A 23,555-nucleotide genomic window follows, 5' to 3' on the forward strand; every position below is an offset into this window, starting at 1 on the left:
AAACTTTGAACTTTCACTCAAGTCATTTTAAAAGTCCTTGGATAGGGTGGCATAGAAAAAAAAAATCTGCAGAGCTTTAAAAACAGAACCAAGGTGGTTATGGTCACAAAGTAAACCAGCGTGGCTTAGATCAGTTTCCAGCGAACAGTCACGCAAATAACTTTAGCCTTCAAAGAGAGATTTCAAATATATGTTTTTAAATCGCAGAATTAATATCAATGTTGGAAATATCTGCAGAGATGCATTTTAGACAGGGAGTAACATTCCATTAAAGAAAACAGTTCTCTTCTCACCATGGGGCAGAAAGTCAAAACAAAGGTAGAGAACCCTAGGAGCCCAGATTCCTTGGATGGTCCCATCAAGTCATTTCAAAGCCGAGGGATTATAATAATATTTGCATTGTTGAGGTTGTGTGTATATGATGCCAGCAAACATTTGATTATGTTGATACACTCAAGCAGCCAGTCAATTTAGTGAAACATTTACTCAAGCCCTTGTTGTTTGCCTAAATTAACAGTGATTGATTGGCTGGTCACTTTGATGTACCCTGTCTACTTTCCGTGTCTCCTTTGGGCACCTGGAGCAGTCCCTCACAACTCTCACTTCCCATTTCTACACTCTGCAGGATTATTACCTAGTGACAGACTATCTCCTTCACTAAGCACTGAGCTCTTTGCTCAAAGGGCACAGGTGATTTCCCTTCATCTTCTACCTCCAGCACCTGGCTCAGTGTCAAGGTCTGTAGAGCATGGGGAATCAGTCAGTGGCATGGATATTGGCAAGTTGCCCCTGGGAGCAGGAGACAGAATTTGTCCCATCTCTTAATCCTTAAACATTATTAGTTTCATCCTGTGCAGAGGGCCTTATAAAAAAAAGGTTAGTTAAGTGCTCCCTGCAAAGATGCTGGACAGTTTCCCATCTCTACACACTTATCTATCAGCATTTACCTTGTGTTCACGCACAAGCAAGAGTAATAGAGAATCAGGCAGTTGGACCCCCACAGTGTCAGGCCATTAGAGCCACACAGTTGTCTCCACTAATGACCAAGCCAAATGGTAACCTGACAAGCAGCCACCTCTGTGGGATCTGACCATGGGTCCTTGGTTAGGATTCTGAGACCCTGTTGCATTGCAGAATCCCCTTCATTAAGATGCTTGGAAGAGAGTCCTGACTGGTTTCAGCACCAAGGACAGAACTTCTTCCGAGCAGTTTTTCTTATCTTCTCTTGTGGACCCTTTGGTATTTTTAACCAACCAGCTTTCCCTTTTTGGTTAGAGCTAAATTTGTGACCTACCCTAAGCAAGTAAGCAGGTTTTATGGTCATGTTAATCTTGTCCCTGATTCTATTTAATGACTCTCATTTACTTTCCTTTTTCTCTTGCTTTGAATTTAAAATGGATAAAGAGAAGGATAAGCCTTCAGAGAGGAGATGGAATACTGCTTATCTCTCTTCTTCTCTCAGCCTTCCACAGTCCCAACTATTAGCACTCCCACACCCTTCCCTATCTCTCCCACAACATCGTCAGCTCAAAAACAGATTTTTAAAAATTATTTTACATGATGGTGAAATGGTTTTTAACCATTTTTTGAGCCATAGACCCCTTTGCTAAAAGCATAGATCTTTCCAGAAAAGAATACACTCCAGTTCAAAATGACTGAGTACATATCCAGGAGCTTTTGATTATATGAAGCTGGACCCTGGTCCGTGGACTGCAGGGGATAAACCCTTGCTTGAGTGAATGCACAAGGTTTCAGAAGCCACCTCCCAGAAGTGGCGGCAAGCCCTGCAGAAGGGATTTTCCCAAGCCCTGTCACCAAGACCTCCCACCCATCTGAGTTTCTCCAAAACAGTAAAGTAATGGTTCCTTAAGACCCTCCTGCTGGGTCCTTGCCTCAGTTCATGCCACGACCTTAACTGGCATCCTAGCAACCCCACTTGCCTCCTTTTTCTCCAAGTATGGCTTTCCGCTGAGTCCACTAGCACAGCCTCAGCTACCAAAGTGTTGCTGCCTCACAACTTCAGTAGTGGACAGAAGTAAGCAAAGAGCAGGGCTCTCAGGACCTTGTAAATGAGAGGACAAGAGAGACAGAGTGAAGAGCTTTCAGAAGCAGAGACTGAAGAAGAATACCTGAGCCCCACAGAGCCCAGGGCTCCCATGGAATCATGACTGAACAGATACTGAATTCCACTCTGTGTGTGTGTGTGTGTGTGTGTGTGTGTGTGTGTGTGCGCACGCTTAAAACTGGGGCTTAAAATTATACTATATATAGCATGAACAAATCTGTCAACTCAGATGCTTTTAATACATACCTAAGAATTAATGAAGAGAAGAAAAACTAAAAACATGGTTTGACATTGTAAAAGAAATGGTTATTACAGTTACACATGAAATATAGTTACCATTTATGACTAATTACCACAGGCAAAATAACTAGGATGGCAGTATACATATATATCATTAATTTTACTATAAATGGAATTTGATTTGCATGCTAAAAGTTTTTTCCTGTCAGTCAGGCCTCAAGATTTGCTGCTCACAATTTCCAACATTAAGGGAGATGTTGACAGGAACTATATCTTATACTCCTTTGTTTTTCCCTTATCATCTAAATAATCCAGCAAGAGATGTCTGGAAAGTGATAATCTCATTATGGGGACCAGACCTTGCATATGTACCTGAAACCACTGGAGAAAAATTCAAGACAGTATGTGAGAAGGTTACAGTACACATGATTTACAGAAAAATGGGGATGATTTGCAACAACGGGCCAAAGTAAGCCTACATGAAGAAAGCAGGTTTTGAACTTAGTCCTAAAGAAACTCTAGGACAGGAATATGATAGAGGGCAATCAAGTCCAGGCTGAAAAATTGTTTTCTGTGATATAGAAAATATTCAGGATTTTATATAACTCTTTATTTCATATTAATGTACCCCTATATCACAGTGAAATAAGATAAGCTTTGAAGGAATTTTATAAAGAACTTTAAAACATTATTTTTATTTATTTCACATCTCGACTGCTAATTTTTTAAAAGCCAATGAAAAATTCAAAAGCCATAAAGATGCCTATAAAGCTTAAATAATAAAATGTAATTTGTAGTAAAAACTGGCATAAGAAAATCACCAATGGTGATTGAGACAACCAAACTTACTATTTCTTGCTTAAATGAAGTGGTAGGTTGAGGAGTAGTATTTCTTCATCTTGGTTTGAGACTGCTAAAACAATAACTATGCTTGGTCAGATAACAACTAAAATGAATGACAGTTGTTAGTAAATTCATCTAATCATTAAATCATAGCAAAATGAAAATGAGTGGAATGTTTGAAAGTCTAAATTAAAGCTGAAGATTTTGGGAACTCACCAGAACTTCTGGTGGGCAAAGAGAGCTCTCACTCCACTTGCTCCAATGCCCCAGGGGCTTAGCAAAGTCACTGCATTGTAATCCAAATTTCCTAAGAGGGGTGAGGAGACCAGGAGTATTGGTCTATATCCTCCAAAAAGCAACCACTAAGAGGATTAAATGTGAAAGATGCTTATTTGATGTTATGGACTGCATTGTGTCCCTTCCTCCATCACATTCATATTTTGAAGTCCTAACCCCCATTACCTCAGAATGTGACTTTATTTGGAGATCTTTAAAGACATCAAAGGATTTTAAAGAAATTAAAGGATCTCTTAGTTAAAATGAGGTCATTAGGATGGGCCTTAATCCAGCAGACCTAGTGTCCTCATAGGAAGAAGACACAGACACAGAGGAAGCAGAAGGACCACGTGAAGATATGGGAAGAAGATGGCATCTCCCAGCCAAGGAAGGAGGCCTCAGAAAGAAAGTAACCCTCCTAACCCTTGATCTTCAACTGTTGGCCACTAGAATTGTGGGAAAATAAATAGTTTAAGCCATCCAGTCTGCAGTATTTGCAACAGCAGCCCTAGCAAACTAATACATTACAAGGAAGGTCCTACAAGAGGAAATGAGGATGGAGCTGATGCATGCTCGGAGCAAAGCTGATCTGACCGTGAGTGAAGGAGAAAAAGGAAAGGTGGATAGAAAGCCTGAGACTGTAGTGCTCATCTAAGGCAAATTTGGCAAAGCCACAGAAGAGTCCTTATCTCCCAGGAATGGGTTGCCTTGGTTCCCCTGCCACGCTCAGTCACTGGCTGAGAACTGCTCCCAGGCAGCATCCATGATGGATTTTAGAGCATAGCAATTGATTTGTCAGTTTATATACTCCCTACATCTGGAAATCTGAGCAGTACATCTTCATGGCTATCCATACTAAAGACATTCATGGTTCTGGACAGTTCAAGAAGGACTTTCTAATCAGACAACACAAATGCCCACAGGCAGTCTTCCAATTTGGTCACCACAAGAAGCTCCAGAACATTCTATTTCCCCTCAGAAACAAATATTGTTCTAGGCTCTGTAAAAAACCAATGTAGTCAGACTACATTGACTGAAGAGTTCTGGCCACATGGAAGGTATCTATCCTGCCAGCTACCTCTTTTCACTTGTGAGAAGACAAGCCAGTTACTCAAAGTGATAATGTTAATGAAGACTGTGATGGTCCTGCTGAGGAGCTTCCAAAGCAGGAAGCAACAGGTGGTACAGCCTAGCATGGCTGACCCTGGAGTGGAAAGATCAAAGGTAGTGTTTGAGGTTTGGCCCCAAGATACCACAGACAAACTCAGCCCCACACCTTCTGAGCCTGTCTTCTTTCTTGGGGATGGAGACTAAAACTGCCCATTTTTTTTTAATGCTGTGAGCTAACACTTTAGGAGAGGATAAGAATATAAAAACAAGCCTTCATGAATAGAGAATTAGAATTTCTCATCTTCGAATCAAATCCAAAACACAACCAAGTTGATCTGACATGCAACTTCAATCCTTTTATCTCCAATGACTAGCACAGGGACTGAGAGTAGATATTCAATTGATGTTACAGGAGTAAATAATGACACTCATATTGAATTATAGAGTTTTATGGTAATTAATAATAAATGAAAGTAGTTCCTGTAAATGATCATAATTAGCATGTCTGTGGTCAGGTATAGGAGGGGGGTAAGTCACCCAGAGTAGAAAGGTACAAGGAGGCACTTCTAAAATCCCCAGAATCCAGAGTCAACCCCAAAAGTGGAGAGACAAAATGAGGCGCAGACAGTGGGCTGGTATCAGCAGATTTTAGGGCAGGGTTGCAAACCAGTATCATCTCAGTACAGATGTCTTCCTAATACAGATAAAATGGAAGTTTCTATTCATTCATTCATTCAGTATCCATGATCAGGCACTATGCTATGTGCTGGAGAAACACAAATGAATAAAACGTACTCTCTGCCATTAAGGAGGAACTTATACGTATCAACAGTGTGAGATCTGGTAATAGAGTTTATGTCTAAAGAGCTCCCAGAGCAGAGACAAAGAAGAAATAAGTGACTGTAGTGTGAGTAATGGGATCACAACAGGTTGACATCTTAGCCTGGTTAAGTGGAGTACCAGAAAGCAAGGTTGTGTATTCTGTCTAGACAGAAGAGCTGAGAAATGGCAGGTACGAACACATGAACAACCAATAGTTTTGACTGAGATGAAGTGGGAAGGTATGAGGGGCGATAAGGTTGTGTGAAGAGAAAGAAAAGGTTATAATCCGAAAGATAAAATCCTTGGCAAATAGATGGCTCTGGAGTCACCTGTAGGAAATGCTGGGTAGCCCAGTCCATAGTGAGGCACTGGACTCCTAGAAGAACTCTGGCCAAGAAGCTACAAGAGATGAAGGGCACAGGGTTCTGAAAAGGGAGTTGGAGAACACCAAGAACAAGTTTGCCTTCTGTGCATTATCCTTTTCACATGCCGTGATATATTTAAGTTTCTAAACTTCTCTTAGGACCTAATATTCTGGAGCCATGCACAAGCCCTTGCTCAGAGTGGAGAGGCAAGCAGTGACTCTGCCACTCACACACACATACACAAACACGCCTCTGAAGCTGAAGCAAGCTCTTGAGTAGGAGATTCCCAATCCTTCAGTACAAACTAGACAACCCAACCTTCCCCTAACTCTACCTGCCTGCTGTAGGGAAGGAAGACCCACCTGGATGGCTAAGATGCTTCACTCTGGAAGTGTTATCACTGCTTAGTTGCTAAGTCATGTTTAGGGATCCCATGGACTGTAGCTGACCAGGCTCCTCTGTCCATGGGATTTCCCAGGCAAGAATACTGAAGTGGGTAGCCATTTCCTTCTCCAGGGGAATCTTCCCAACCCAGGGATCAAACCCACGTCTCCTGCTTGGCAGGTGGGTTCTTTACCACTGAGCTATCTGGAAGCCCTCATCCTGGAATAATCAAGCTTAAAAAGACACATTGACCTCTTCTTGTGAACCTTCAAATGGAGTCTATTTATAAGTCCTAGTACAATTTAGATATTAAAGGTATTTAAAACAAATCCTTCTCTGTTTACCTGAATTATGCATACAATGTCTCTCTATAGGTGCTCTTTAGAACTAGAGTTTAGCTTTAAAAACAAAAGTAATCGGCAGGAATTTAATTTAAGTAACCGAGTTTGGCTCCAAACTCAAAATCTCTTCATGTCAAGTAGGGCAGTAGAGCTAATTCCGTGGCAAAGTTCAACAGGAATGAAGTCAGGTAGACTGAGGGTTATTTAAGGCCACTGTGGGCAGAGAACTAAGTAGGAACAACATTGGAGTGATCACAACAAAAGCCCATATTCACTGTCTGCTTTTGTGACTCAGGCATTTTCTTATTTGATCATTTCTTTTAATACACCAAAAACCACAAAGGAAAATACAGCCATACCTATGTACTCACCATCTGAAATGTAAAAGTTACATTTTGTCATATTTGTTTCAGACTTTAATTTTTAAAAAGTTGCAGATCCAGTAATTTATATTTTCTGAATCTCTTTTCCCTCCCTCTCTCTTTTCAGAGTCAGATACTAGGAGGGAAATCTGGGGCAGTCAGTGCTATTTTCATATTTTCCTCCATTTATGTGTACCTATAAACACTAAAGAGAATTGCTTCAGGTTTGTGTTTTATTACCTGAAATTCTCTTTTATCAATTCAAATGTATGATTTCAAAATCGATTACTGTTGATTAACCTATTCAGTTTACTCATTGATTTTGTTTATACTTCATTGACTTTGCATTAGACTGTAAGAGAAATGGAGGGATTTTTTTGTTGCTGTTTTATTCCATAATGTACCCTGAGCACATAAACAGCACCTGCCATATAGTAGATGCTCAGCAAATATTTGTTGAATGAGTAACATAAATACAGTTAATTATTTAACTTCTAGAATAATCTATTTTATGCAGGCTTCAGAAGTTATCTATCCATTTATATACTAAGATCTATTGAAATTCTTCCTAAGTTTTTGATATCATAAACAATATTGCATGAAATCCTTGTATCCATATGCAAAAGTCTCCCTAAGGCATTTATGTAGAGCACAATTAGTAGGTCAGGGATATATGCACTTTAAACCTTACTAAATATTATCAAATCACTCTCCAAAGAGGTTGATCACCATGCACTCTCATTGCTTTCTACTTGCACATTAACACTTGGCATTCTCAGATCTTTATTTTTTCCAAAAAATAAAAGTAAAATAGCAAGACTTCCCTAGTGGTCCAATAGTTAAGACTCTGCACTACCATTGCAGGGAACACAGGTTTGATCCCTTGTCAGGGAACTAAGTTCCCACATGCCATGTGGTGCAGCAAAAAAAAAAAAAAAATAGGGAGAGAACAAGATGGTGGAGGAGTAGGTGGACATGGAGTACATCTCTCTCCATGGACACATCAGGAATACACCTTCAGACACAGAAGTGCATGTAGAACACCAGCTGAGATCAGACAGGAATACCTGACCAGTGGAAAAGAATACAAAGAAACCTACAAAAACTCGAGATCAAGCCTTGAGCCTTTGAAGTGGGAGCACTGACTCCAAGACCCTAGACTACCAGAGAACTAACCCTAGGGAGTATCAAATAGTGAGAACTCACACAAAGGAAACTACTGGAATACAAGACCCAGCATCACCCAACAACCAGTAGCAACCTGTGCAGGACACCTCATCTAAACAACAAACAAAACAAAAATACAAACCCAATCATCAGCAGACAGGAGTACCACCTCATTCAGCCTTGCTCATCAGAGGAAAAACAAACAAACAAACAAAACAACAACAAAAAAAAACTCAGCAAAAATTTCACTCTATACAAAGCTTACATAAACTACTGGACCAAACTTAGGAGGGCGGAAACCAAAAGGAAGAAAGAATTCAACTTTGAAGCCTGGGAAAAGGAGACCTCAAACACAATAAGTTTTAAAAAATAATCATAATGAAAAGGCAGAGAAATACTACACAAATGAAGGAACAAACTAGAAACATAGAAGTCCAAATAAATGAAGAGGAAATAGGCAAACTATCTGAAAAAGAAATCAGAATAATGATAGTAAAGATGATCAAAAACCTTGGAAACAGAATGGAGAAAATGTAAGAATCAATTAATAAAGACCTAGAAGAATTAAAGAATAAACATACAGAGACAAACAATGCAATTACTGAAATTAAAAATACTCTAGAAGGAATCAACAGCAGAATATCTGAAGCAGAATGAATCAGTGAGCTGGAGGATAAAATAGTGGAAATAACTTCTGAAGAGCAGAATAAAGTAAAAAGAATGAAAAGAACTGAGGATAGTCTCAGAGACCTCTGGGACAATATCAAAAGCACCAACATTCGAATTATAGGGGTCCCAGAAGAAAAAGAGAAAATTTTTGAAGATATTATAGTTGAAAATTTCCCCAATGTGGAAAAGGAGATAGTCATTCAAGTCCAAGATGTGCAGAGAGTCCCATACAAGATAAACCTAAGTAGAAACACACCAAACACATACTAATCAAACTAACAAAAATTAAACACAAAGAAAGAATATTGAAAGTAACAAGTATTGAAACAAGTAACATACAATGGAAACCCCATATGTTTAACAGCTGGTCTTTCAGCAGAAACTCTGAAAGCCAGAAGGGAATGGCAGGATATGTTTAAAGTACTGAAAGGGAAAAATCTACAACCAAGATTACTGTACCCAGCAAGGATCTCATTCAAAACTGATGGAGAAATCAAAAGCTTTTCAGACAAGCAAAAGTTAAGAGAATTTAGGACTACCAAAACAGCTTTACATCAAATGTTCAAGGGACTTATATAGTCAAGAAATACAAGAGAAGAAAAAGATCTACAAAATCAACCCTCAAACAATTAAGACAATAGCAATATAAACATATATATCAATAATTACTTTAAATGTAAATGTATTAAATGCTCAAACAAAAAGTCACAGACTGGCTGAATGGATACAAAAACAAGACCCATATATATGCTGTCTACAAGAAATCCACTTCAGACCTAAAGACACATATAGACTGAAAGGGAGAGGATGGAAAAATATATTCCATGCAAATGGGAAGCAAAAGAAAGCTGGAATAGCAATCCTTATATCACACAAAAATAGACCTTAAAATAAAAAAGATTACAAGAGATAAGGAAGGACATTACATAATGATCAAGGGATAAATCCAAGAGGAAAATATAACAATTGTAAATATCTATGCACCCAACATAGGAATACCTCAATACATAAGACAAACACTGGCAGACATAAAAGGAGAAAGTGACAGTAACACAATAATAGTAGGAGACTTTAACACCCCACTCACACCAATGGACAGATCATCAAAACATAGAATTAATAAGGAAACACAAGTCTTAAATGATACATTAGATGAGATGGATTTCATTGATATCTTCAGGACATTCCATCCAAATGCAGAAGAATACACCTTCTTCTCTAGTGCACATGGAACATTCTCCAGGATAGACCATATCTTGGGTCATAAATCAAACCTCAGTAAATTTAAGAAAATTGAAATTGTATCAAGCATCTTCTCTGACCACAATGCTATGAGACTAGATATCAATTACATGAAAAAAAACTGTAAAAAACACAAACACATGGAAATTAAACAATATATTTCTAAATAACCAACAGGTACTGAAGAAATCAAAAGGGAAATCAAAAAAATTCTAGAAACAAATGACAATGAAAACACCACAACTCAAAACCTATGGGATGCAGCAAAAGCAGTTCTAAGAGGGAAGTTTATAGCAATACAATCCTACCTCAAGAAACAAGAAAAACATTGAATAGACAAACTAACTTGACACCTAAAACAACTGGAAAAAGAAGAAAAAAAAATTAGCAGTAGGAAATAAATTAACAAATTTAGAAATGAAAAAGGAGAGGTTACAACAGACAATGCAGAAATACAAAGGATTATAAGAGACTATTATGAACAACTATATGGCAATAAAATGGATAACCTGGAAGAAATGGACAGATTCTTAGAAAAGTTCAAAATTCCAAGACTGAACCAGGAAGAAATAGAGATTATGAACAACCCAATTACAAGCACCATAATTAAAGTTGTGATCAAAAATCTCCCAAAAAACAAAAGCCCAGGACCAGATAGCTTCACAGGAGAATTCTATCAAACATTTAGAGAAGAGCTAATGCCTATCCTTCTAAAACTCTTTCAAAAAATTGCAGAAAAAGGAGTACTTCCAAACTCATTCTATGAGGCCACCATCACCCTGATACCAAAACCAGACAAAGACAACACAAAAAAAGAAAACTACAGGTCAATATCACTGATGAATATAGATGCAAAAATCCTCAACAAAATTTTAGCAAACAGAATTCAGCAACACATCAAAAAGCTCATACACAATGATCAAGTTGGGTTTATTCCAGGGATGCAAGGATTCTTCAATAAGTGCCAAAAAATTCAATGTGATACACCATATTAACAAACTGAAAGATAAAAACCATAAGATCATCTCAATAGATGCAGAAAAAACTTTGACAAAATTCAGCACCCATTTATGATTAAAACTCTTCAAAAAATGGGCATAGAAGGAACCTACCTCAACACAGTAAAGGCCATATATGATAAGCCTATAGCAAACATTATTCTCAATGGTGAAAAACTGAAAGCATCCCCCCTAAAATCAGGAACAAGACAACGGTGTCTACTTTCACCACTATAATTCAACATAGTTTTGGAAGTCCTAGCTATAGAAATCAGAGAAGAAAAAGAAATAAAAGGAATCCAGATCAGAAAAGAAGAAGTAAAGCTCTCACTGTTTGCAGATGACATGATACTGTACACAGAAAACCATAAAGATAGGATCAGAAAATACTAGAACTAATCAGTGAATTTACTAAAGTTGCAAGATACAAAATCAATACACAGAAGTCACTTGCATTTCTACATATTAACAATGAAAAATCAGAAAGAAATTAAGACATCAATCCTATTCACCATTTCAACAAAAAGAATTAAATATCTAGGAATTAACTTAGCTAAGGTGACAAAAGAACTGTACACAGAAAATTATAAGACACTAATGAAAGAAATCAAAGATGATATAAACAGATGAAGAAATAGTCCATGTTCCTGGATAGGAAGAATCAATATTATGAAAATGATTATACTACCAAACACAACCTACAGATTCAATGTGATCCCTATCAAATTACCAATGGCATTTTTCACAGAACTACAACAAAAAATTTCACAATTCATATGGAAACACAAAAGATCCCAAATAGCCAAAGCAGTCTTGAGAAAGAAGAATCAAGCTAGAGGAATCAACCTCCCTGACTTCAGATTATACTACAAAGAGCCATCAAAACAGTATGGTACTAGCACAAAAACAGAAATATAGACCAAAGAAACAAGACAGAAAGCCCAGAAATAAACCCATGCATCTATGGGTACCTTATTTTTGACAAAGGAAGCAAGAATATAAAACGGGGCAAAGACAGCATCTTCAATAAATGGTGCTGGGAAAACTGGACAGCCACATGTAAAAGAATGAAAATAGAACACTTCCTAACATCATACACAAAGATAAACTCAAAATGGATTAAAGACCTAAATGCAAGACCAGAAACTATAAAACTCTTAGGGGAAAATATAGGCAGAAAACTCGATGACATAAATCAAAGCAAGATCCTCTATGACCCACCTCCTTGAGTAATGGAAATAAAAACAAAAGCAAAAAAGTGGGACCTGATTAAACTTAAAAGCTTCTGCACAGCAAAAGAAACTAAAAGCAAGGTGAAAAGACAACCCTCAGAATGGGAGAAAATAATAGCAAATGAAACAACTGACAAAGGATTAATTTCCAAAATATACAAGCAGCTCATACAACTCAATACCAGAAAAACAAACAACCCAATCAAAAGGTTGGGAAAAGACACTTCTCCAAAGACATACAGATGGCTAACAAACACAAGAAAAGATGCTGAACACTGCTCATTTCAATAATTTCATTTCAATAATGATTTAACTTGCAAATAAGAACAAACGTAGTTTCTTCCTCCTTCTTTATACCTGTAAATATGTCTCTTTCTTGTCTTACTGTATTATCCAAGACTAACAGATTCATGATAAGTGGAATAGGAAATAAGAACATACCTGTTTTACCCTCTTCAAAAGATACATTCTAAAGTTTCTCCCTTAAGATTTATGTTGCCATAATTTTTTGTTAGATACTCTTTATCAGGGTAAGGAAGACCCATTGCATTCCTAGTTTGATGTGTGTTCTTATCATGAATGAGTCTTGATACAGATACTTAGATTTTCCTTCAATTAACCCCTACACTTCAGTTTCGATGATCCAGCAGCAAGAGAATTCCAGAAAAACATCTATTTCTGCTTTATTGACTATGCCAAAGCCTTTGACTGTGTGGATCACAATAAACTGTGGAAAATTCTGAAAGAGATGGGAATACCAGACCACCTGACCGGCCTCCTGAGATACCTGTATGCAGGTCAGGAAGCAACAGTTAGAACTGGACATGGAACAACAGACTGGTTCCAAATAGGAAAAGGAGTCCATCAAGGCTGTATATTGTCACCCTGCTTATTTAACTTATATGCAGAGTACATCATGAGAAACGCTGGGCTGGAAGAAACACAAGCTGGAATCAAGATTGCCGGGAGAAATATCAATAACCTCAGATATGCGGATGACACCACCCTTATGGCAGAAAGTGAAGAAGAACTAAAGAGCCTCTTGATGAAGGTGAAAGAGGAGAGTGAAAAAGTTGGCTTAAAGCTCAACGTTCAGAAAACTAAGATCATGGCATCTGGTCCCATCACTTCATGGCAAATAGATGGGGAAACAGTGGAAACAGTGTCAGACTTTATTTTTTTGGGCTCCAGAATCACTGCTGATGGTGACTGCAGCCATGAAATGAAAAGACGCTTACTCCTTGGAAGGAAGGTTATGGCCAACCTAGATAGCATATTTAAAAGCAGAGACATTACTTTGCCAACAAAAGTCCGTCTAGTCAAGGCTATGGTTTTTCCAGTGGTCATGTATGGATGTGAGAGTTGAACGGTGAAGAAAGCTGAGCGCCACAGAATTGATGCTTTTGAACTGTGGTGTTGGAGAAGACTCTTGAGAGTCCCTTGGACTGCAAGGAGATCCAACCAATCCATCCTAAAAGAGATCAATCCTGGGTGTTCATTGGAAGGTCTGATGTTGAAGCTGAAACTCCAATACTTTGGGCACCTCATGCGAAGGGTTGACTCATTGGAAAAGACCCTAACGCTGGGTAGGATTGGGGGCGGGAGGAGAAGGGGACGACAGAGGATGAGATGGTTGGATGGCATCACCGACTCGATGGACATGGGTTTGGGTAGACTCCGGGAGTTGGTGATGGACAGAGAGGCCTGGTGTGCTGCAATTCATGGGGTCACAAAGAGTCAGACACGACTGAGCGACTGAACTGAACACTTCAGTTTACAAGGAACATTTAGCAACAATATATGTTGGGCCAGAAGTCAGAAAACGATAGCTTAGACAACTTGTTTTGCAGAAAAATAAAAAAAATAAAAAGCTTATCAGAACACAGGCACACCCATTTGATTACATATTATCTGTGGTTGCTTTCAAATTATAATGGCAGAGCTGAGTAGTTGACAGAGAACAAATGGCCCACAAAGCTTGAAGTTTTTACCATCTGGCTCTTTACAAAAGATATCTGCCCACTCTGATATACACCAGATTAAATCTAACAATTTTCACCCTACACTGAGGGTCTGGGGAATAAGCAGGGAAGTAGGCCAAAGTGGATTTTTTAAACAAATATCCTATATTAATGAATATATATGGAATCTAGAAAAATGGAACAGATGAATCTATTTGCAAGGCAGGAATAGAGATGCAAACATAGAGAATGGACTTGAGGACACAGCAGGGAAAGGAGAAGGTGGGACAAGTTGAGAGAATAGCACTGACATATACACACTACCGTGTGTAAAATAGCTAGCTAGTGGGAAGTTGCTATAGAGCACAGGGAGCTCAGCTCTGTGCTCTGCAATAGAGGGATGGGATGGAGGTTGGGATGGGGGGCTCAAGAGGGAAGGGATATATGTATAGTTATAGTGGATTCACATTGTTGTACAGCAGAAACCAATATAACACTGTAAGCAATTACCCTCCAATTGAAAAAAAAAGTCCCTTTTCTAGCTCTCTAATCTCTGTTCCCTCTACTATCTCTCATGTCTTTGTTTCCCTTTCCTCTTCTCTCTCCTTCCCTCTTCCCTTTCTCCCTTCTTCTCTTGTTCTTTTGTTTTAATTGCTGTTCTATATTTTTTAAAAGCAATGCAAGATCTCTTCCACTCATTAACTCAAAAAGAAAACTGACCATTTCTTCAATATCTAGTATGAGCCAGATGCTGTACTAAATTTCTTCATTCAAAATTCAGTCACTCACCGAGTACATTCTGAACACTGTACATACACCAGGTACTGTTCTAGGTGCTTGAAATATATCAGTGAACCAAACAGAGATTACTGCTCTCATGAAGCTTATTTAACAGAGGGAAGCAAACAATAAAAAACAGAGCAAATAATATATAATGGAAGAAGAGTAGATAGAGGAGGGGATGGGGGTTGGAGAGGGAGCAGGAGTAAAGTACTGAACCAAGTGATCAGAAGCCCTGGAGACGATGTCATCTGAACAAAGCCCTGAAGGAGGTAGAGGGATCCCAAAGGCCCATGGCCAGTGTTCCTAGTGTGTTCAGGGTACACCAAGGAAGCCAGTGCTGCCAGGACAGATGAACCAGAAAGGAGACGAGACCAGAGAGCTTATAGGGGCCAAATGTTGGAGGCCCTGGTAGGGCCTTGTTGTTGTTCAGTCCCTAAGTTGTGTCCAACTTTTTGTGACCCCATGGACTGCAGCACACCAGTCTTCCCTGTCCTTCACTCTCTCCCAGAGTTTGCTCAAACTCATGTCCATTGAGTGGGTGATCCAAACCTGGTCATCTCATCCTCTGTCACCCCCTTCTCCTCCTGCCCTCAATCATTCCCAGCATCAGGGTCTTTTCCAATGAGTCAGTTCTTTGCATCAGGTGGCCAAAATATTGTAGCTTCAGCTTTAGCACCAGTCCTTCCAATGAATATCCAGAGTTGATTTCCTTTAGAATTAACTGGTTTGATCTCCTTGCAGTCCAAGGGACTCTCAAGAGTCTTCTCTAGGACCACAATTCAAAAGCATCAATTCTTCAGCACTCAGCCTTCTTTATGGTCCAACTCTCACATCTGTACATGACTACTAGAAAAACAAGAGCTTCAACTATACAGACCTTTGCTGACAAAGTGATGTTTCTACTTTTTAACACACTGTCTCAGTTTGTCATAGTTTTCCTTCCAAGGAGCTAGCGTCTTCTAATTTCATGGCTGCAGTCACTGTCCACAGTGATTTCGGAGAAGAAAATAAAACCTGTCACTGCTTCCACTTTTCCCCCTTCTACTTGCCGTGAAGTGGAGACAGGAGGCCATGATCTTTGTTTTTTGAATGTTGAGTTTTAAGCCAGTTTTTTCACTATCCTCTTTCACCCTCATCAAGAGACTCTCTAGTTCCTCTTCACTTTCTGCCATTAGAATGGTATCATCTGCATATCTGAGGTTGTTGATATTTTCTCCTGGAAATCTTGATTCCAGCTTATGATTCATCCAGCCCAGAATTTCACATGATGTACTCTACATAGAAGTTAAATAACAAGGTGACAATATAGAGCCTTGTTGTACTTGTTTCCCAATTTTGAACCAGTCAGTTATTCCATGTCCAGTTCTAACTGTTGCTTCTTGACCTACATACAGGTTTATCAGGAGACAGGTAAGGTGGTCTAGCGTTCCCATCTCTTTAAAAATTTTCCACAGATTGTTGTGATCCATACGGTCAAAGACTTTCGTGTAGTCAATGAAGCAGAAGAAGGTGTTTTTCTGGAATTCCCTTGCTTTCCCTATGATCCAGTGTGGATTGGAAGTTTTATCTCTGGTTCCTCTGCCTTTTCTAAATTCAGCTTGTAGATCTGGAAGTTCTCATTTCACAAACTGCTGAAGCCTAGCTTGAAGGATTTTGAGCATTCCCTTGCTAGCATGCGAAATGAGCGCAATTGTATGGTAGTTTGAACATTCTTTGGCATTGTTCTTCTTCGGGATTGGAATGAAAACTGATCTTTTCCAGTTCTGCGACCACAGTAGGCCTTACTCTGATGGAAATGAGGAGCCACTACAGGATTGTGAGTAGAATTAAGTCTTCTGGCTGATTTTTTAAAAGAATCACTCTGGCTATTAAGGTGAGGACCATAGTAGAAGCTGCAAGGCTATCCTAGAGGCCATTATAATACTGAGGGAGAGGTCCTGTTATTTAATCCCCAGAGTTTGTGTCATTTAATCCTAAGGATTACATGGATGAGATGATGATTCTTATTATGTTTTTATGTGATAACTCATATCTTTTCATGGATGAGGAAACTAAGACCAAAAAAAAAAAAAGATAACTGCCAGGTCACACAGCTACTAGAAAGCAGAGTTGATTTAAACCTGCAGTCTGTCCAACATCAAAGAGTGGTGTCTGGAGTCAGACCAACCTGGACTTCACTATATGAAAGCACTTCATGAATAACTGCATATAATATAGGACACAATTATTTCCAGAGTTCATGATTTTAGATTAATCATAGATTATTTTTGACTCATAACCTTTTAAATAAATCATATTTCTTTTTAAATACTGCTTGGATGTTATAGATCTAAATTTCTAGATTTTATTCTTGATTCACTTATTGAAGAAATAAACCCAGATTTTCATGTATTAGTTTGATACAAATAAACTTCAGGACCTGGACATTTATTTACTCTAGCCCTAGAAATGAGAAGCACAAGATTATGTTCCTATGCCCCTTACAGAGTCTCAGATTGTGTTCTTTAAAATTCATTTCACCACTTGAGTGCTGATTCTTCTTTGTAAAATCTGCTGACTGACAGGTACCTTCCCCAGTTCAAATCCCATCTGGCAGTCTGGAAATGCTGTCTTCTGTGATATTACTGATAAGAAAGATAGTCAGACAGAAAGGTTTACTAATGAAATGTTTCCACTTTCTCTTCAGCTTCCCTGGTGGATCAGATAGTAAAAAATCCACCTGCAATGTGGGAGACCTGGATTAAATTCCTGGGTGGGGAAGATCCCCTGGAGAAGGGAATGGCTACCTGCTCCAGTATGCATGTCTGGAGAATTCCATGGACAGAAGAGCCTGGCAAGTGACAGTCCATGGGTCACAAAGAGTCAAATACAACTGAGCAACTTTCACTCACTTTCTTCAGTGACAAATTGGGTGGCTCCAGCTACTCAACATAAAACATAAACAACATGAACATAATTCATGCAAATTTGATCTCTAGTCACTTGCTGTTGAGTTTTTAAACCAGCCACATTGGCTCAGGTTTACAGGTAAATAATGTTGAAAAATTCAAATTGGGTCTGGATGTGTCTGTGTATGTATGAACAATCAATATATGGGTTGCACTGGGTCTTAGTTGCAGCATGTGGGATCTATTTCCCTAACAAGGGATTGAACCCGGGCCCCCTGCATTGGGAGTGCAGGGTCCTAGCCACTGGACCACCAGGGAAGTCCCAAGAATTTAAATCAATCAGCCACAGACATTTTTTGCAATTACTGAATATTCCCTAAGAATGATCTTAGGCCCTGGGGATTCATTGTTGAGAATAAAAAGGCCAGGACCCCTGCCCTCATTAAGCTTACAATCCTGAAGGGGGACCTAACAATAAATATTGGGTTGACTGAAAAGATCATTTGGGTTTTCTGTAAGATCTTATGGAAAACCCTGAACAAATTTTTGGCCAAACCAATATATAATTGGAAGTATTAGGGGCACTGCCATGAAGTAATAGGGAGGATACAGGGCTGCTCTTAACATGGACCAAACCCAGCATGATGGGAAAGGGATGTTCAGGGAAGCCTGCCTTCAGAAGTGATGCTTTGGCTCCACTGAAGACAACTGAGCAAGAAGCAGCACAAAGAGGTGGAGGAGGAGAGGACTTTTCAAATAAAGAAAAGAATCTGTGTAAGGGCTTGATACAGGAGTGAATCCAATGGCTTAGGGGAAAAAGAGCGAGAAGTCTGGTGTGCTTTCTGGAAACCAGGATAGGGTGGGGACTGCGGGCGGTGGAGCTGGAGACCAGCAGGGGCCAAGTCAGGTCAGGCTAAAAGTTTAGATTTAACTCTAAGAGCAAAGAGAAGCCACTAGGGGGGATTTTAGCCATGGAGTGACACATCTAGTTCTCGTTATTTAAAGGTCACTCCAGCTACTCTGTGAAGAATAAATCAGAAGAGAGAACAGGAATGAAGAGCACTTAGGAGCCTGTCTAATCATCCAGAGGAGAGGCTGTGGGACGTGGATGGAGCCAGGGGCAGGATGGTGGACAAAGGTGACAGATTCAAATCAGTAGGGACTGTGTAGGGGGGACAAGCAAGAAGAAGCAATGATGAGCCCTCATTTTCCAGGTGAGTGGATGTAAGGGCCACTCAACGAAGATGGGAGACACGTAGCGGTGCTTCTTCACCCCAGCTGTGGGTCTATGCCAAGTATCCTTTAGGAGTGAAGGAAAGTCAGGATGAACATCTATTTCAGCACCACTTCTCTCTACCAGCCTGAATTGTTGCCTGTGAAAGATTTTATTTCATTGACCTCTTCTTACTGAAGGTATAAGAAGAGTGTCATCCTTGCAGAAGAAGAGAGACAAATGTCTTGAGAAGACCAGGGGAAAGTTCTGAAAAGAGGAAAGTTCTGAAGACAGAACCTACCAAAGCAGCCTGAGCACTGGATGCAGTGCAGGAGGAGAACAGGGTGCAACTGTAATTTATAACCAGAAATATGTATTTGGTCTTCATCCCCATTTCTGGCACAGAGTTCCAAAAACCCTTGTAATTTCCTGAGTGATGAGAGCAATCAAGGTGTCTTTTGTTACGTCAATAAAGTGACTTTAGGAAAGTACCTAAAAATGTGTTGCCAGCATGGCCGGCCAACCAAGTGATGAAAGGGTCGGAACTTGCAGCCCCATCTCCTGACCGCTGGGGAGGGAAGAGGGGCTGGAGATTGAGTTCAATCACCAATGGCCAATGAATTAAGTCAATTATGACTATGTAATAAAGCCACCATAAAAACCCAAAAAGGATGGGGTTTGGAGAGCTGCCAGGGTGGTGGACACATGGAGATTTGGGTAGCATGGTGCACTTGGAGAGAGTATGGATGTCCCTTGCCCTTTCTCCATGTCTTGCCCTATGCATCTTTTTCCATCTGACTGTTCCTGAGTTATAATCTTTAATAATAAACCAGTAATCTAGTAAGTAAAATGTTTCTCTGAGTTTTATGAGCCACTCTAGCAAAGTAATGAAACCCAAGGAGGAAGAAGTTGTGGGTATCTCTAATCTATAGCCAGTTGGTCAGAAGTACAGGTAACAACCGGGGCTTGCAACTGATGTCTGAAATGGGGGCTGGTGGAGTGATTTAGTCATGAGACTGAGCCCTTAGCATGTAAAATGTGAATCTATCTCCAGGTTGATAGTGTCAGATTTGAACTGAACTGACAATAGGCTGGTATCCTGAGAATTGCTTGGTGCTGTGTGAGAAACCCCCTCAACACCCAAGCTGAAATAGGGTGCTCAGAATACCAAAAGAGATAGAAACTGGAGTAGACCTCAGAGGAATGCAACTGAGCCAAAGGAGGTACACAGGGAAGAACATTCTGATTACAACTTTGCTGAGATCTGACAGTGTTCTAATCGTAACATTCCCCTTTTTGCTTTCCTTCCTTGTATGGGTGATGTACCTATTGATTACACAATAAAGATAACAGGGGAAGGAAGGGAGGACTGCTTTTCTCATTCAATTGTCTTTTTAAAGCCTTCTTCCTGGTTTCAAACATCCAAAAGGGAATATAGAATTTGTAGTTAAAGGGAAGTTGTTTCTGAGCATGATTAAATGCTCTTCATCATCCTTTCACACAAAAGCTTGCAAATACCAAGTTATTTGATTATACAGTCATATCATTTCTATTTTTAAATTTTATCCTAGGTTATATACTAGGTTATATACTAACATGATCAAATATTTTGCAATACTGCAAAGGAATCTGAATGATCAATTGGAACTTCTTATTCAATTCCTAAGGGGCTTCCCAGGTGGCTCAGTGGTAACAGAATCTGCCTGTCAGTGCAGAAGATGCAGGAGATGCAGGTTCGATCCCAGGGATGGGAAGATTCCCTGGAGGAGGAAATGGCAACCCACTCCAGAATTCTTGCCTGGAGAATCCCATGGACAGAGAAACCTGCCGGGCTACAGTCCATAGGGTCGCAAAGTCAGACATAACTGAAGTGACTGAGCACACACACATTCAGTTTCTAAATATATACCCTAGCAGCTCTCAAATGTGGAACCCAGACCAGGAGCATTAATGTCTCTTGGGATTTTGTTAGACTGCAAATACATGGGTCCCACTATAAACCTACTGAATCAGAAATTCAGTAGTGGGAGGGGCCAGCAGTCAGTTTAACAAGGTCTCAACATGATTCTGATATATGCTAATGTTTGAGAACCACTGTTTTAATACAGTTCTTCCCAACCTTTTCACATCTCATGCCAGCATAGAAAGTGATGGTATCTGTACTGTACCCCCGTGTTAAGAAGATGAAGCTGCTAGTTACCTGAAGTCACCAGTCCCAACCCTGTTCAGTAGTGTGGCTTGAGCAGCTCTCTATTACCCTCTCACAGGCCCACCAGCAGGGCAACTCTGACCTATAGAAACTCACATCAGTGCAAAAGGAGATACAGATGAATGATCTCTGTGGCTTCATCTCTCAAAACTTGAAAATCAGGACTCACCTGGATATCATGGCATGTTTGCACACTGGAATGCCTTTCACAGTTACAATGAATTAACTGGAGCTACAGATTTTAACACGGAGAAATCTCAAAAACATCATGTTGAGCCAAAAAAACAGGTTGCCGAAAAATGTATAGAATTTGATAATGTTTACTATCAAACTTTATATATTTGATAATGTTCATTATTATTTATATTCAATGTTTGCAACATGCTGAATAACATTGGGTATTGTGTGTGGCATGTCTATGTGAAGTAAAATCATAAGGACATGCAGAGGGATGACCTGTGTTAGTCACTCAGTCGTGTGTGACTCTTTGCGACCCATGGACTATAGCCCACCAGGTTCCTCTGTCCATTATAAACAAGCCAGAATACTGGAGTGGGTTGCCATTCCCTTCTCCAGGGGATCTTCCAACCCAGGGACTGAAGCTGGGTCTCCTGCACTGCAGGCAGATTCTTGACCATCTGAGCCACCAGGGAAGCCTAGAGGGATGAGAAGCAGGATGAGTCAGGGCAGGGCTTAGCTCTGGAAAAGGATGATAAAAGGAAAGCAGATCAGGGATGTATGTTAATAAGGCCTCAACAATTTTAATTCTTAACAAAAAATCTAAAGAGAATATAACAGTAAGTTAAATTTGACATGGGGGGAATGGATAACCTGGTGTTTTTTAATATTAATTTTCATACTTTTCTGTATACATGAAATTGTTCATTCAAAAATTGATAACAGGACTTCCCTGGTGGTTCAGTGGTTAGAACACCATGCTTCCACTGCAGGCGGAATGGGTTCAATCCCTGTTTTGGGAACTAAGATTCTACATGACTCATGGTGTGGCAAAAAAAAATTAATAAGAAAAAAAAAATCAGTTGGAATCTGCTATGAAATTATCTCAGTTTTAAGGCCAACTCTGATAACAGATCTTTGGTACTGGGCAGATTATTTTTCTCTCTTGGGCCCTCAGTTTCCTCATTTTGCAAAATAGAGAAGGGTGAATTCATCCTCTATGATCTATTTTTGTCCTCAAAGAGAAAATCCCCAGCCCCTTGCCATTTCAGTCTCCACACATAGACTGCAATCTCCTCAGATCTTGGTCACTGTCCAGCTGTCCGCCTTAATAGTCCCCTGTTTACAATGGCCCCACAACTGGGATGGGCAGTAATAACATATCACAAAGCGGGCAGCAGAGAACCTATGTTCTTAGATGTATTTTTAAGGTAAAAAGAATAAAAATAAAACCAAAAACTTCTGGCACACAGACAAGCTGTGTGAGATTTAGAAAATGACCTTGAATTTGTAAGCAACCTTTTCTTGAAGGAGAATCTTATCCCTAAGCATGGATTTCACTGAGTGGAAGGCAATTTTGAATTAACATTACAGTGACAATTCACTGCTTTAGCCCTAGTCTTTTTTTTTTTTTTAAGGTGGTATAATGTGTTTTATTTGTTAATTAATTTTTATTGTAGTATAGTTATTTTAAAATGTTGTGTTAGTTTGTGCTGTAGAGAAAAGTAAATTATCTATACATATATCCCCTCTTTTTTGGATTCTCTTCCAGTTTAGGTCACCATGGAACACTAAGTAGAGTTCCCTGTTCTATACAGTAGGTTCTCATTAGTTATCTGTTTTACACATAGTAGTGTATATATGTCAATTCCAATCTCCCAATTCATCCAATGCCCTCTTTCCCCCCTGGTATCCACACATCCTTTTATAGGTCTTATCCCCATTCTTTGGGTATCACTTCCACCTCCTTATCCCCCACTTTGATATCAGATATGACCCAACACAACTAACTAGATGACTTTTTCCACAAAGGAAAACTTAGCTTCTCATTTTCCATGGATTCTTTTGCACTTCCTTCAAGTTATGCTTTGAAGAGCAATTCCCTTTCCAAACAGGTTTTTTTATTGATACTTTAAATGTGATCAACATTGTTGGAACATAGACACCATAATATTGATGAACTATGCCTACAAAGAATGATCAATTTCAACTAATTTATTATTTATTATAAAAGATTTCAAATACACAAAAAGTATACTCACCACCAAGATTTGTCATTTTTTAAGTTTTGCTAATTTGCATATCCAAATCAGCAGGCCAGGTTGAAATCACATTTTCCTTTTTGGGGTTTGTGACACCAAATCACATGTTTGAGGGTTTCAGGCCCCTTTTGAAGCATCTGCTCCATGTGATATGGTAGGACACATA

At 39.4% G+C, this 23,555-nt stretch overlaps 1 protein-coding gene across 3 annotated transcripts in view; it reads right to left on the reverse strand.

Annotated features, from left to right (window-relative positions):
- GRM8 (glutamate metabotropic receptor 8) overlaps positions 1-23,555 on the reverse strand; it is an 877,877-nt gene that overhangs the window by 593,037 nt on the left and 261,285 nt on the right. Inside the window, exon 3 of one of the 3 annotated variants that reach the window (XM_081531193.1) lies at positions 1,941-2,062. The exons of the other annotated variants lie outside the window; for them this stretch is intronic. The gene's annotated coding sequence lies outside the window, so the exon portion shown is untranslated. The remainder of the gene's footprint in view (positions 1-1,940; positions 2,063-23,555) is intronic. 3 annotated transcript variants of the gene reach the window in all.

This window comes from Giraffa tippelskirchi, chromosome 10, assembly GCF_054371585.1.
Source record: "Giraffa tippelskirchi isolate mGirTip1 chromosome 10, T2T-mGirTip1v1.2.pri, whole genome shotgun sequence".
Classification (NCBI taxonomy): Eukaryota; Metazoa; Chordata; class Mammalia; order Artiodactyla; family Giraffidae; genus Giraffa; species Giraffa tippelskirchi.